Source organism: Schistocerca cancellata, chromosome 5 (genome assembly GCF_023864275.1).
Source record: "Schistocerca cancellata isolate TAMUIC-IGC-003103 chromosome 5, iqSchCanc2.1, whole genome shotgun sequence".
Lineage (NCBI taxonomy): Eukaryota > Metazoa > Arthropoda > Insecta > Orthoptera > Acrididae > Schistocerca > Schistocerca cancellata.
Window position 1 is genome coordinate 637,444,434 of NC_064630.1, and position 15,847 is coordinate 637,460,280.

Genomic DNA, 15,847 nt, shown 5'->3' on the forward strand with positions numbered 1-15,847 from the left:
TTCTAAGGCCTCCGATTTTTTTTCTCCAGACTGGAAAGAGATAGAAACATGCGCATTGTTTAAAAATGAGGCCGCGCTCATTGTCAATACCTCCCAGAGATGGCAGCACCGTACGGCAAATGGAATTTTACCGCCAGCGGTGAGAATGAGAACTGTTTTAAATACTTAAAATGGCGACGTTTTCCTTACTTGAACAGCGTGCAATCATTCGTTTTCTGAATTTGTTTGGTGTGAAACCAATTCAAATTCATCGACAGTTGAAGGAGACATGTGGTGATGGAGTTATGGATGTGTCGAAAGTGCGTTCATGGGTGCGACAGTTTAATGAAGGCAGAACATCGTGTGACAACAAACCAAAACAACCTCGGGCTCGCACAAGCCGGTCTGACGACATGATCGAGAAAGTGGAGAGAATTGTTTTGGGGGATCGCCGAATGACTGTTGAACAGATCGCCTCCAGAGTTGGCATTTCTGTGGGTTCTGTGCACACAATCCTGCATGACGACCTGAAAATGCGAAAAGTGTCATCCAGGTGGGTGCCACGAATGCTGACGGACGACTACATGGCTGTGCATGTGGCATGTTGCCAAGCAATGTTGACGCGCAACGACAGCATGAATGGAACTTTCTTCTCGTCGGTTGTGATAATGGATGAGACGTGGATGCCATTTTTCAATCCAGAAACAAAGCGCCAGTCAGCTCAATGGAAGAACACAGATTCACCGCCACCAAAAAAATTTCGGGTAACCGCCAGTGCTGAAAAACTGATGGTGTCCATGTTCTGGGACAGCGAGGGCGTAATCCTGACCCATTGCGTTCCAAAGTGCACTACGGTAACAGGTACATCCTACGAAAATGTTTTGAAGAACAAATTCCTTCCTGCACTGCAACAAAAACGTCCGGGAAGGGCTGCGCGTGTGCTGTTTCACCAAGACAACGCACCCGTGAATCGAGCTAACGTTACGCAACAGTTTCTTCATGATAACAACTTTGAAGTGATTCCTCATGCTCCCTACTCACCTGACCTGGCTCCTAGTGACTTTTGCCTTTTTCCAACAATGAAAGACACTCTCCGCGGCCGTAAATTCACCAGCCGTGCTGCTATTGCCTCAGCGATTTTCCAGTGGTCAAAACAGACTCCTAAAGAAGCCTTCGCCGCTGCCATGGAATCATGGCGTCAGCGTTGTGAAAAATGTGTACGTCTGCAGGGCGATAACGTTGAGAAGTAACGCCAATTATATCGATTTCGGGTGAGTAGTTAATTAGAAAAAAAATCGGAGGCCTTAGAACTTGAATGCACCTCGTACACATAAACCAAACAACTTACAATTTACGCTAATTTCCGGAAAGAAGGAATTAATAATGAATGTACACACTGAGAATAAATTGTTTGAAAGAAAAAGCAGAAAAATTAATAGACATCCTTTAAGTTAAATGTGCAAAAACAAGCCGCCCGGTGTGGCCGTGCGGTTCTAGGCGCTTCAGCATGAACCGCGTGACCGCTACGGTCGCAGGTTCGAATCCTGCCTCGGGCATGGATGTGTGTGATGTCCTTAGTTTAGTTAGGTTTAAGTAGTTCTAAGTTCTAGGGGACTGATGACCACAGATGTTAAGTCCCATAGTGCTCAGAGCCATTTGAGCCATTTTTTGCAAAAACAAAAACAAATACACACATCAAAAAAAGTTTTGGATCATCTCGGTTCCGAGAGTCTCGGAACCTGTGCAGAAAATTGGAATGGATATCAACATAAACATCATTTCCGCGCCCTTTTTATTGATCATGAAAACCGCACAGTGCATATTGTACCACCATACAGCGAGACCTTCAGAGGTGGTGGTCCAGATTGCCGTACACAGCAGTACCTCTGTTACCCAGTAGCACGTCCTCTTGCATTGATGCATGCCTGTATTCGTCGTGGCATACTGTCCACAAGTTCATCAGGGAACTGTTGGTCCAGATTGTCCCACTCCTCAACGGGGATTCGGCGTAGATCCCTCAGAGTGGTTGGTGGGTCACGTCGCCTAAAAACAGCCCTTTTCAATCTATCCCAGGCATGTTCTATAGCGTTCATGTCTGGAAATAATCTTGCGCACTCTAGTCGAGCGATGTCGTTATCCTGAAGGAAGTCAATCACAACATGTGCATGATGGGGGCCCGAAGTGTCGTCCATGTAGACGAATGCCTCTTCAATACACTGCCGATATGTTTGCACTATCGGTCGTAGGATGGCATTCACGTATCGTACAGCCGTTACGGCGTTTTCCATGACCACCAGCGGCTTAAGTTGGTCCCACATAATGCCGCCGTAAAACAGCATGGAACCTCCACCTTGCTGCACTGGCTGGAAAGTGTGTCTAAGGCTTTCATCCTGACCGGGTTGCCTCCGAACACGTCTCCGACGATTGTCTGATTGAAGGCATATGCTACACTCATCGGTGAAGAGAACGTGATGCCAAACCTAAGGGGTGCATTCGGCATGTTTTTAGGTCCATCTGTAACGCGCTGCATGGTGTCGTGGTTGCAAAGATGAACCTCGCCATGGACGTCGGGAATGAAGTTGCGTATCATGCAGCCTATTGCGGATAGTTTGAGTCGTAACACGACGTCCTGTGGCTGCACTAAAAGCATTGTTCAACATGGTAGCGTTGCTGTCACGGTTCCTCCGAGCCATAATCCGTAGGTAGCGGTCATTCACTGCAGTAGTAGCCCTTGGGCGGCCTGAGTGAGGCATATCATCGACAGTTCCTGTCTCTCTGTATCTCCTCCATGTTCGAACAACATCGCTTTGGTTCACTCCCAGACGCCTGGACGTTTCCCTTGTTGAGAGCCCTTCCTGGAACAACGTAACAATGCGGACGCGATCGAACCGCGGTATTGACCGTCTAGACGTGGTTGAACTACAGAGAACACGAACCGTGTACCTCCTTCCTGGTGGAATGACGGGAACTGATCGGTTGCCGGACCCCCTCCGTTTAACATCTTTGGGTGGGTTTTGTGAAAGGGACTGTGCTTCTGATACAATATCCACAGTCAATGTCTATCTTCAGGAGTACTGGGAAACAGGGTGTTGCAAAACTTCTTTTTGATGTGTGTATACGACTACAACGTGGCCTCAAGAACTTTTCCCGTTTCTGGACTAACACATAAAGGAAAAGTATTGCTTTAATAGCAGTCTTAAAAATGCACTAATATACTTATTTAATGAGTAATTTATATTTAAATCTTTGTTATTATAGTCTAAATATCTTATCTTTGTGAGAGCGCAAAAACTTTCACGCCTCGCCCGGTACCCGTGTTAGTGTTTATTCTGGGTGGCCTAATGGTTGCTTTGTGCTGCTGAAACCAAAATCCGAGAAAAACTCTCTACTGGAGTTTGTAACTACCTCATCAAAACTATCCGGGTACCTTATAATATGAGATGGGCTTAACATTTGCCTTTCGAATATGCTCAGAACACCGTGAGGGTAGTAGTATCTACGGAGGAATGGTAGACCATTCTTCATCGATGGTTGAAACCGGAGAAGGTTCTGATGCTGGTCGCTGGCGTCCGGACAGAAGTCGACGTTATAACTTATCCCAAAGATATTCTATTGGGTTCAGTTCAGAAATATTACTGTCCACAAACCAGTGCCTCACAAATGCTGCTTTATGACAGGGTGCATTGTCATTCTATCATAACAATTGTTGTCTCCAAACACTTCGGTCAATTTTACGCTATGCACAATGCTGTAAAATGTATTATATCCTTCCGCATTTAGCGTTTCTTAACGCTCAATAGGGTAACAACATTACAGTCACGAGAAACAGCTCCGAACTGTAACACCGTCTCTCCGTACTTCACCATCGTAACTACATATAAAGGTGGATAACTTTCTCTAGCTAAGCGCCAAACCCAAAGCCTTCCAACGAACTGCTGCAGGGTATATCATGATTTATCACCCCAATTACTCCTTTCGAGTCATCCAGTATCTCTTGACATCGCTCTTTACGCCATCCCAAGTGTGGCTTAGCATTGATTGCAGAGATGTGCTGCTTATGAGCAGTTGCTCGACCGTGGTACCCCATTCTCTGAACTCCATACACACAGTCACTTTGCTAGCTCCACCGCTGGAAACATTTTAACTCATTAGCATTGTCTTCTGTTGGTTTCATACTATTTGTTGTAACCACCCTCTGCAACGCGTGACGGTTCTTTCGTCAGTACTTGAGATCTCCCTGCCCTTGGTTTAACTTCGGTTGTTTCTTCGCATATCCTCTTGACAGTCGCGTCACCAACAGTGAACTCGTTTGATCAGGTAGTGTTTATCGCAGGACAACATCCATACATACAGTCCGCGCATCATACATGTACTGTAATTTTTCCAGAATTTTACTGAAAAGAAGAAGCAGATATTTTCTGGAATCTTCTTGTCATATACAGCGGCATATTAAGAGTGAGGCTATGCTCGACTAACAGACTGTCAAGCGTATTAAGTATTTTCCACTGTCTTCCTAAAATTCTTCTAGCAACTGCAGGAACTTTTAAAATGTTCGTTGTACACCGTAACTTTGCTAAAAGTAACTTTAATGTAGACTACCTAGAAGCTATTAATACCCCTTATTTTGCCGCAACTCGTTTGACTCTTTCGCCGGACTTTAAAAACTCAGAAGGATGTCACTCTACTGTGATGAACGTACGTAAGCTTCCCAGTGAGAAACATAATTATTTATCTTCTGTCTTGTTAACTGTGTAACAAACATGGTTTCAGAAAATTACCATTGGCGAGGTGATTGCGATGTGTGGCGTTTCACCGACATTGTCTTCCGCATGAAATGTTTCCGGAGTTAATGCATCTGGTTGATAAACGTGATAAATAAAACTGTAAAGGGTTGCGATGTGTGGCATTTCACCAACATTGTCTTCAGCATCGAATGTTTAATGAGTTTATACAACTGGTTGATGAATGTGATAAATAAAACTCTAAATGGACATAGCTTCCATTAATAAGAACGCGAAAGTTTTAAGCAAGTGATAAAAGAAACGTGGAAAAATAGCTTTTTCGAAGCTACAGTTTGAATAAAAGAACTGTTCAAAGAAATCAGAATAGAAAATTATGTAGGATACACATATTTCGTGAGCTAAGGAAATAGGAGAGTAAAAGAATATTTTTTCCCAGACTTTTATTGTTTGCGTAATGCAAGAGATGAATCAGAAAACCACATAAACGTAGTATACGCTGTAATCACATTAACGTGACCGCTACCACCGCCTATGTTCGACCTCAGCGTGCAATAACCACTCACAGACGCCAGGTGGCAGCACTAGCAGTGAAGGGTATATAAAGCATGTCAGGGGGACGCGGAGAACAATGTAGTCGTTGTCGTAATACGGAAATGGAGGGATTTATCTAACGTCCTAATGGGCTTGATCATTAATATCCTGGTCAAGGGTGGAAGCATTTCTGAAACGGGTACGTCTGCAATCTGTTCGCGTGCCGCCGTGGTTCAGGTATACTGTGAATGGCAAAAAAGCGCTATCCAAAGCTGGCGCTGAGACAACTGTAATGCATCAACAAGTGAAAGACGGCTGCGAAGATATGCAAAGGCGAATAGGCGTGCAACGTTTGAACAACTGACCGCTCCGACGAACCAAGCGGCTACCAACAGTACGTTTGAACAACTGACCGCTCCGACGAACCAAGCGGCTACCAACAGAGTTTCCTCAACGACAGTTAAACGAACGTTGCTGCGTACAGGCCTCCACAGTAGGTGAACAGTTCATTTACTCATACTGACTTGTGCTCATCGCCGGCGAAGGGTGGAATCTGCACGTCAATACCATAACTGGACTTCCAGTGAGTGGTCACAGGTGGCCTTTTCAGATGACAGAAAACCGTTTGTGGGGTGAGACGTGAAACGTCTGATACCAAACACCCTGCAACAATGTAAGCGTAGGCTTCCTCAGCCGTTGTCACAGTCAACAAAATTCTTCTGGGTTTGAGGCCCCATTGTCATCTGTAAAATTCCGACGTTTCGGCGACTTTTGCGAGTTGCCTTCCTCAGGGTGCATTGCTAAGTGCTGAATGAACACTAGTTTGGATACTTATATACGAGGGCAGTTCAATAAGTAATGCAACACATTTTTTTTCTGAAACAGGGGTTGTTTTATTCAGCATTGAAATACACCAGGTTATTCCCCAATCTTTTAGCTACACAACACTATTTTTCAACGTAATCTCCATTCAATGCTACGGCCTTACGCCACCTTGAAATGAGGGCCTGTATGCCTGCACGGTACCATTCCACTGGTCGATGTCGGAACCAACGTCGTACTGCATCAATAACTTCTTCATCATCCGCGTAGTGCCTCCCACGGATTGCGTCCATCATTGGGCCAAACATATGGAAATCCGACGGTGCGAGATCGGGGCTGTATGGTGCATGAGGAAGAACAGTCCACTAAAGTTTTGTGAGCTCCTCTCGGGTGCGAAGACTTGTGTGAGGTCTTGCGTTGTCATGAAGAAGGAGAAGTTCGTTCAGATTTTTGTGCCTACGAACACGCTGAAGTCGTTTCTTCAATTTCTGAAGAGTAGCACAATACACTTCAGAGTTGATCGTTTGACCATGGGGAAGGACATCGAACAGAATAACTCCTTCAGCGTCCCAGAAGACTGTAACCATGACTTTACCGGCTGAGGGTATGGCTTTAAACTTTTTCTTGGTAGGGGAGTGGGTGTGGCGCCACTCCATGGATTGCCGTTTTGTTTCAGGTTCGAAGTGATGAACCCATGTTTCATCGCCTGTAACAATCTTTGACAAGAAATTGTCACCCTCAGCCACATGACGAGCAAGCAATTCCGCACAGATGGTTCTCCTTTGCTCTTTGTGGTGTTCGGTTAGACAACGAGGGACCCAGCGGGAACAAACCTTTGAATATGGTAAACAATTGTGACAGCACTACCAACAGAGATGTCAAGTTGAGCACTGAGTTGTTTGATGGTGATCCGTCGATCATCTCGAACGAGTGTGTTCGCACGCTCCGCCATTGCAGGAGTCACAGCTGTGCCGGCCGGCCCGCACGCGGGAGATCAGACAGTCTTGCTTGACCTTGCGGCGATGATGACACACGCTTTGCCCAACGACTCACCGTGCTTTTGTCCACTGCCAGATCACCGTAGACATTCTGCAAGCGCCTATGAATATCTGAGATGCCCTGGTTTTCCGCCAAAAGAAAGTCTATCACTGCCCGTTGTTTGCAACGCACATCCGTTACAGACGCCATTTTAACAGCTCCGTACAGCGTTGCCACCTGTCGGAAGTCAATGAAACTATACGAGACGAAGCGGGAATGTTTGAAAATATTCCACAAGAAATTTCCGGTTTTTTCAACCAAAACTTGCCGAGAAAAAAAATGTGTTGCATTACTTATTGAACTGCCCTCGTACTATGGAGGAGTGCTGTCATTGGATGTGAGGGTGACGAGGAAAGGTGTTAGGACTTCATTTTATTGGTCTTTGCATTGCGTGTTGTCACTGGCGGAAATGAGCGTTTTCCATTGCAGTTTCCTTTACTGCTTCCCTCTGGTGGAAATCGCCGAATAGGGGACTGAGCGGCGACTACAGCGTAACGTTGCTTACTAACTGCCTAGTATCGACTAGGCCGCGTCAGCGCTCCGTGTCCCCTCCACCGCTGTGGCCAACCGCGCGCCTGTTGCTCTGCGGGAGCTGTCCTTCCGCAAAGCTGTCACTGCTGGGCGTCCAATAAGAATAAGGTTAATTGAACACGAGAGATATATCCGCCTCAAACAATACAACAAATCAGCGGTGGCAGAACATCAGGAACAGTGCAGATGAAGATCGAATTTCGAGAGTCCCGCGTACTGGTGAAACAGCCGTTTAGTTTGAGGCGGAAGATTAAAAAGGCTATAAAAATAGCCAATCGACCCGACAATATGAATAGAAAAGACGGGTACCGACTTCCATCGTCTTGGCTGCCAGCAGTGACAGCTTTGCGGAAGGACAGCTCTGGCAGAGCAACAGGCGCGCGGTAGGCCACAGCGGTGGAGGGGACACAGAGCGCTGAGGCGGCCTAGTCGACACTAGGCAGTCAGTAAGCAACGTTACGCTGTAGTCGCCGCTCAGTCTCCTATTCGCCGATTTCCACCAATGGCAAGCAGTAAAGGAAACTCCAATGGAAAACGCCCATTTCCGCCAATGATAGAGATAGAGAAGATCCAACGGAGAGCAACGTGCTTCGTTACTGGATCATTTAGTAATCTCGAAAGCGTTACGGAGATGATCACTCATTCCCGCTCACGCCGCGGTGAGGTACGCATAGCTGACTGTCGCTGTTGCTACTAGAGATGCCTGGACGCGGAAGGGGACGCAGAGCTGCTGCCTTGGCGGAGTTGCTGCTCACGATAGCAGGGACTTCGGGCAAGAAGAAGAGGGAGACTGCAGCGCAGTGCTTTCGCTGCCAAAAGCTTGGCCACGTCGCCAAGCACTGCAGCGGAGCAGTTGCGTGTTTGAAGTGTGCGCAAGCACACGACACACGTGACTGCAAGAAGCAGAAGGACGCCCCCTGCACCTGCGCCAACTGCGGTGGCGCACACGCGGCCAACGCCCGTTCCTGCGCCTACAGAAGAAATTGGCGCGGACCGGAGAAGAAGACGCAGAAGCAAGTGACCACCACACACGAAGAGGTGGTCACTTGCACAGAAGACGTCGTCACCAGGCGCCTTAACGACGCCGTTCAAGAAGCCATATCCGCCTTCAAATCCGCCATGGCGGAAGAGAGGGCGGCCATGCTGGCGAAACTGGGCGAGGCTCGGCGTCAGATTGCTGTGCTGACGCAAGAGCTTCGCTCAGTCAAAGCAGCTTCCGCCACAACAGTCGACGCAGCCACCCAGGCGACTCCTCCACGCGTGGAGTTCGCGACGGTGGCCACGCAGACCGACGAGCCTGCCGAAGGGGAACACAGCACACGACGGACACCGAAGCAGCAGCGCAAGAAGAAGAGTGGGAAGAAGTCCCATTCCTCCCGCTTCCAGATATGTACAGCGCAAGCGCTGTAACGCAGAAGATCGCTGCATCGCTTCGCGATGGCACATACCCCCACCACGACAACCCATATCCTTTCGTTCCACCTAACCATCCTAAACCTCAACTCCCGCATCGCCCACTAGGGTATCCAGAAGGCCTTCTTGGTCTTTCTAGGCAGGAGTTCAATCTGATTGACTCCTACCCTTTCTTCACAGAGTGGCAAATGCGCTGTATCATCATCGCTCTGGTCAACGGAGAATACGATAAAGCGGGATGCATTTCGCACAATATCCCAACCGAGGAAGAGCCCACAGTAACAGCCAAGAAGAAGAAGAAAAATCGTCACACCGACAAGTACAGGAAATAGGCCACCGGCACTCCTTGCCGGTCCAGAAATGCCTACCAGTACAGAAAGAAGATTCGTCAAGAATCCCAGGGGAGTAAAGGCCAACAGGCCACAAACTTCCAACCGAACCTCCTCACAGTGAGGAAGTCATAAAAGGAGCAGCAGCACGGAGATGACAGATAAACTCCATTGGAAGATTTTGCAGGAGAGACGCTCAGTAGCTCGGTACGGGCTTTTGTTGAAGTTTCGAGAACATACCTTCACCGAGGAGTGAAGCAGTATATTGCTCCCTCCTGCGTATATCTCGCGAAGAGACCACGAGGATAAAATCAGAGAGATTAGAGCCCACACAGAGGCATACCGACAATCTTTCTTTCCACGAACAATACGAGACTCGAATAGAAGGGAGAACCGCTAGAGGTACTGAAAGTACCCTCCGCCACACACCGTCAGGTGGCTTGCGGTGTATGGATATAGATGCAGATGACAACACGCAATGCAAAGACGAATAAAATGAACTCCTAATACATTTCCTCCTCACCCTCACATCGAATAACAGCAGTCTGTCATACTATAGAAGTATCCATACTAGTGCTCACTCATCAGTTAGCAATACACCGTGAGGAAGCCGCCCTGCAAAAGTCGCCGAAACGTCGGAATTTTACAGATGACAATGCGTCCTCAAACCCAGAAGAATTTTATTGACCCTGCACCAATCGTCAGAAATGTTCAGTGTGGAGGAAGAAGCCTTAATGTCTGGGGAATGATTTCGCCCCATTACCTGGATGAGTTCATCGTTGTGGAAGGTACAATGGATCAAAATAAATATATGTCTATCCTTGGGGACCGTGTCCACCCCTACGTACAGTTGGTTTTTCCTCGTCACGATGTCGTGCATCAGCAAGATATCGCAACGTGTCACACAACTCGCAGTGTATCTGTACAGTTCGAACACCACCAGAATCAGTCTACCGTACACTCTTGGCCATCTAACACTCTAGATTTAAAGCCAATCGGGATTCTGTGGGACTACAATGGTCGGGCTGTTCGCGTCAAGTGTCCTCATCCGAGAAACGTAACGCATCTGGCCACGGCACTGGAATCGGAATGGATCCACATCCCTTTCCGTGCTTCACAGAACCTTATTCTCCATCTTTCTGCTCGTCTTGCAGCGATCCGCGCTACGAAATTTGGTTATTCAGGCATTTCACAAGACAGTATAACTAACATAGCAAATAACTGCTGTAAGAATCAGCTGAGGTGTAGAAAGTCATTCGATTTGTGACAAGCGGGAAAGTACCGGGGCGTTATGGTCGTTCGGTAGAAATAATTTAAGATTAAAGATAGTTGTAAATTAATCTAATAGAAACTAGTAGCATTAATCAGAGAATGTTGGCGACGTACGACAACGCTGTAACTCACTATAACCGACATACTGGTCCCGAGAGAATCAGCAACTGTGTTGGTGTTTAAAATAAATCTCATTTATTCTTCAGTATAAGTCAAACATGATTAATTATAATGACGTGCCTCGATCTCTCTGGATGATCTTTTCATCTAAGCCGGCCGGTGTGGCCGAGCGGTTCTAGGCGCTACAGTCTGAAACCGCGCGACCGCTACGGTCGCAGGTTCGAATCCTGTTTCGGGCATGGATGTGTGTGATGTCCTTAGGTTAGTTGGGTTTAAGTAGTTCTAAGTTCTAGGGGACTGATGACCTCAGAAGTTAAGTCCCATAGTGCTCAGAACCATTTTTCACATCTAAATAGTCCCGCCAGCAACCCGTGTTGTCTGTGTCTGCACATGACGACATGATGCTGCAGGAACTACTTAGATGTGAAGATGACCTATAGACATCAAAACGTATATGTGATTAAAAATGTGCAACTTAGACTGAAGAATAAATGATAATTGTTTTAAATAGGCCGGCCGAAGTGGCCGTGCGGTTAAAGGCGCTGCAGTCTGGAACCGCAAGACCGCTACGGTCGCAGGTTCGAATCCTGCCTCGGGCATGGATGTTTGTGATGTCCTTAGGTTAGTTAGGTTTAACTAGTTCTAAGTTCTAGGGGACTAATGACCTCAGCAGTTGAGTCCCATAGTGCTCAGAGCCATTTGAACCATTTTTTGTTTTAAATACGACCGACTGATCAACCAGGTAACTCTGCCTAATTCATAAGATATTATCTAAAATTATTATAGAAAACGGAGAAAAACGTTAGATTTTCAGCAAGCGAACAAAGGAACTGGATACAGAAGCTGGTGTAGCATTTGAAATTCATGAATAAAGTTATGAAATGGAGCAATATAGGGGTTGGTGACAATTTTGGTAACACCGCGAGATACCCATGCTTGAACATAAATGCAGATACTAGCCAAGCCAGCAGATGCTCTGATGTGTTCGACCACGAATGCTGTGTGTGCAATATCTTTAATACATTGCAAATGTTGATCGTGGTCAGCTGTGAATGCACTGTGTGAAAGTGACTTCGAACGTGGGAAAATTATTGGTGGTCGTATGGCGGGTGGTTCCGTAACCAAGTTAGCTGAAGCGTTTCAAGAGGAACCATACTGGAGACTTACACCGCATACAGAGTAAGCGGAGAAACATTATCCGCTAAGTTACAATTCGGACGAAAGGGTGTCTTGAGCAACAGTGACAGACCATCATTGAAATAGGACTGTGACCAGAACTAAGATGACGACAACTTCAAAAGTCACAGCAGAAATTAATGTTGCACTTGCGAATCGTGTCAGCACCATAACATCATAAATGGTGCTCCATTCGCAGGGAATTTCAGGGAGATCTGAAATTCTAAAATCAATCAGTGATGCAAATGCCTGTAACCGGAAAACTTGGCACCGAGGCCCTATACCTGGACCAGACAGGAGTGGAAGAGAGTCTTTTGATCAAATGACCCTTGTTTTTCACTGTTTCTACCGGAATTTAAATCTCAAGAGTGAAATATAGCGGAGGTTCGTTGGTGATATGAGGACCCACATCGTGGTGGGACCTGTGGTCTAGCGGTAGCTTCACTGACTAATAACCAAAACGTATTTATATTTATCCAATGCTTAAATTTGGGATCTAAATAATCACTATTGTCGGCCGAAGACTTCCGGCATAAAAAGTGTCGTTCATTTTGCAACGGCCTTGTCAAAGAGGGTACATGAGCAGACATTGTTTCAGATCACTTCATTGGTCTTGAGGTGGGTAACTGCCCCTTAAAGGTGGATGAATCATTAATGATCAATGACGTGAAGATGCATAATGCAATGGAAATCACTGCATTAAAGACACATAATGTTTATCCACAGAACATGTGGCCTGTAATTGAAAAAGTGTCATGATGATCTTTCTATTGGGAAAAGGTTCCGTACGAGTCCCCATTCGGATCTCCCAGAGGAGACTGCTATGTGGGAAATGACTATGAGAAAAAGATTGAATAACCAACGCAAGGATTACGTTCTACAGTGGGGGCGTGGAATGTCGGAAGTATGAAAGTGCTATGGAAGCAAGAAAATCCGAAAAGGGCAATGCTAAGACTATCTAGGTGCAGTGGGGGTTAGTGAAGTGAAATGAAAAGAAGAGAACTTCGGGTTCGACGCATGTAAGGTAATATCAAAAGCAGCGAAAAATTTTTCAACGGGTGTAAGACTCGTTACGCACAGGAAAGTGGGGCAGAGAGTGCGCTACAATGAACAGTTCAGTGATAGGGTTCTCCCACCAGATTCGAGAGCAAAACCAAGCCGACAATAATACTTCAGATGTACATGCCGATGACGCATCAAAATATCAAGAGATGGAGAAAATTTATGAGCATATTGCACGAGCAATTCGTACGTAAAGAGAGATTAATATCTAATAATCATAGGTGACTGGAATGAGTTGTAGGGGAAGGAGTAGGAGAAAGATTTACGAGGGAATGTGGTCTTAGTACAGGGAATGACAGGAGAAACACAATTCGTGTTCTGCTATACATTTCAGCAAGTAATAGCGAATACTCTGTTCAAGAATCAAAAGAGGAAGAGGTATACATAAAAGACATCCGGAAACACGGGAAGAGTCCAGCTGGACTATATCATAGTCAGATTCCAAAACCAGATATTGGATTGCAAGGCGTACCCAGGAGAAGATACGGACTCCAATCACAATTTATTAATGGTAAAGAGTATACTGAACTCCACGAGAATCGTACGGATGAATCAGTGTCGAAGGATGTGGGATATTGTAGCGCTGAGGAGACACGATACGGGTTTGTAATTGGCTAACTGTGTGTGTACAACGGTAAGGAATAACACAGTAGACAGTTCAGTTGAAGAGGCGTGGACATTTCTAGAAAGAGCAATCAGAGACATTGGAAACACAAAGATATGTATCAGGAGTGCATATGCAAAAGAAAATATGATAAGTCGCAGGCTTTAATGTAAACATTCCCTATTTAAAGTGTGCGATTAACTAATTTTGATAATAACTCATTTTCAAGCACATGCCTTATGTTATACATTACGTGTGATTATGACTCTTCTTACTTGGAGCACAGTTACCAATAAGGGATAGGTGACTTTGTAACTTCATTGACGTGGGTTCAGTGATAATATAATTTTGTACCCATGAGCTAAGAGAATTTTGATAACTGCACTGTGTAGTACGTGACACCATGTATGTGTTTGACAGTGACTTATGGTCGAAGCTAGCTTATCGCACGAGTTAAATAAAGAACGTTACATTGCAGGCTGCATTTCTTTCATAAAATATTTGTAGGCTGTGGATCCTCACGTAAACAAATTTTTCTTAGCAAGGTAAATTGGAAGAAGCCTTGGATAACAGGAGAAATACTTGTTGATAGTAGCTAGCATGCATACCTAATTTCCCATTTAGTTCTAAGCCCGCTCCAGCATTACCTCTATTTCGCTGAAGTTCTATACTTCCTGCCATGGTTCTTCACCATATATGGATTGGACCTACCGATTTTTTTCCTTTTTTATGATCTACTCCACGTACGCAGTTAAGGCATGTAACAATGTTCCTATCGATAGACCACGTTTTGTCTTCCTGGTAACGTCATAGTCTTAAGTAGTCTAGCTGGGAATTCAGACTCGAGACTATATTACCTCCGATATATTTTACCCAGTAGGTTGTGATCTACCTTAAACTTTACAGAAGTGTTACACGCCCCTGAGAAATACAATGTCTTTAGTCTACCCTGGCTTTCAGCTGCTCTTAGAACCAATATAACACAGCTTTGTTACAAGACCGAATCAGTCAATCACTCAACCTATTGTTCCTGTATAACTGTATAACCTCTTCGTATTGTTTATTCCTTGCGTATTATTTGTCCTTCATCACAAGTGAGATGATGTAATAATATTCCTGCTGATTGTAATACTGGGCTTTGTTTGCTTGTAAACATTCACCTTGAATAATGAGGTTTCTCCAATTACAAAGTCATTACACACATAAAATTTGTACGCTATTTATTAATGATAAATCACGTTGTAACATAAACGCGTCTCACATTACGTTACTTTTCACTACTGTGTGCCATTAATTTAAAAACGGGAAATGCCCTGCTATAAGACCTTCTATGGCTCAATGTAGTCCAACACCTACTGGCTCCAGCCGCTCTTTGTTTGCTGCGGGCTCTACTGCACGCAGATGGTGTCAACGATGTTATACTCAAAGCTATAAGGGTGTTGTTCTGTCGCATTGCCCCAAAAAAAATTTTTTTTTTGTGTACGATTTAATTGTGACATAAGGATAAAAAGGTTAGAGAAAGAGAAAAATTTCCAAAAATGAAGCTTAAAAAGAACGTTAATTAATGAATGTCTGTTACTAATCATAATTAGTCGTTAACTAGTAACACAGCTGATAATTAATGAATGTGTTACGTTACTTATAATGTAAATATTAACTATCATTATTGTGCCTTCAATTGAAAATTACATAGGAATGACACTAATATAGTCAGGTAAAAGCAATAATTATTATCATAAATAACACAAGAAGTCGTACGAGGAGAATTCATTTTCATAATATAGCAAAATAGCAAGTCATGTGACAAAAGTGCTGGCTATTATTGTAGAAATCGCATTGTAACAACTGGCAGTTCTGTATGTTCCACAGGGTGGATGCATTGCACATAATTACCATGCATGGTCTACCATAGCTTAGTTACGAAGCACGAAATTTATATGTATTTCTACAAAAGTAAATGAGCCAAAAAAAGTATTGAAAAAGCTTGCTCACCCTACCTGTTACTATATAGGCATTTGGATTAACGAAAAGTAACAAAGAAACTGCACATATCCAACTTATTGTAGTGTATTTGGAATTCACTGGCAATTCATTGGCCCTATTGGACTGATTGGTTAAGAAGCACAGTTTACACACAACATACATAATGGAATTGAACACGACATGTGAAATGTAGATAGCTACATATATAAATGTATGTATATATGAAACAACTCAAGTATATACAG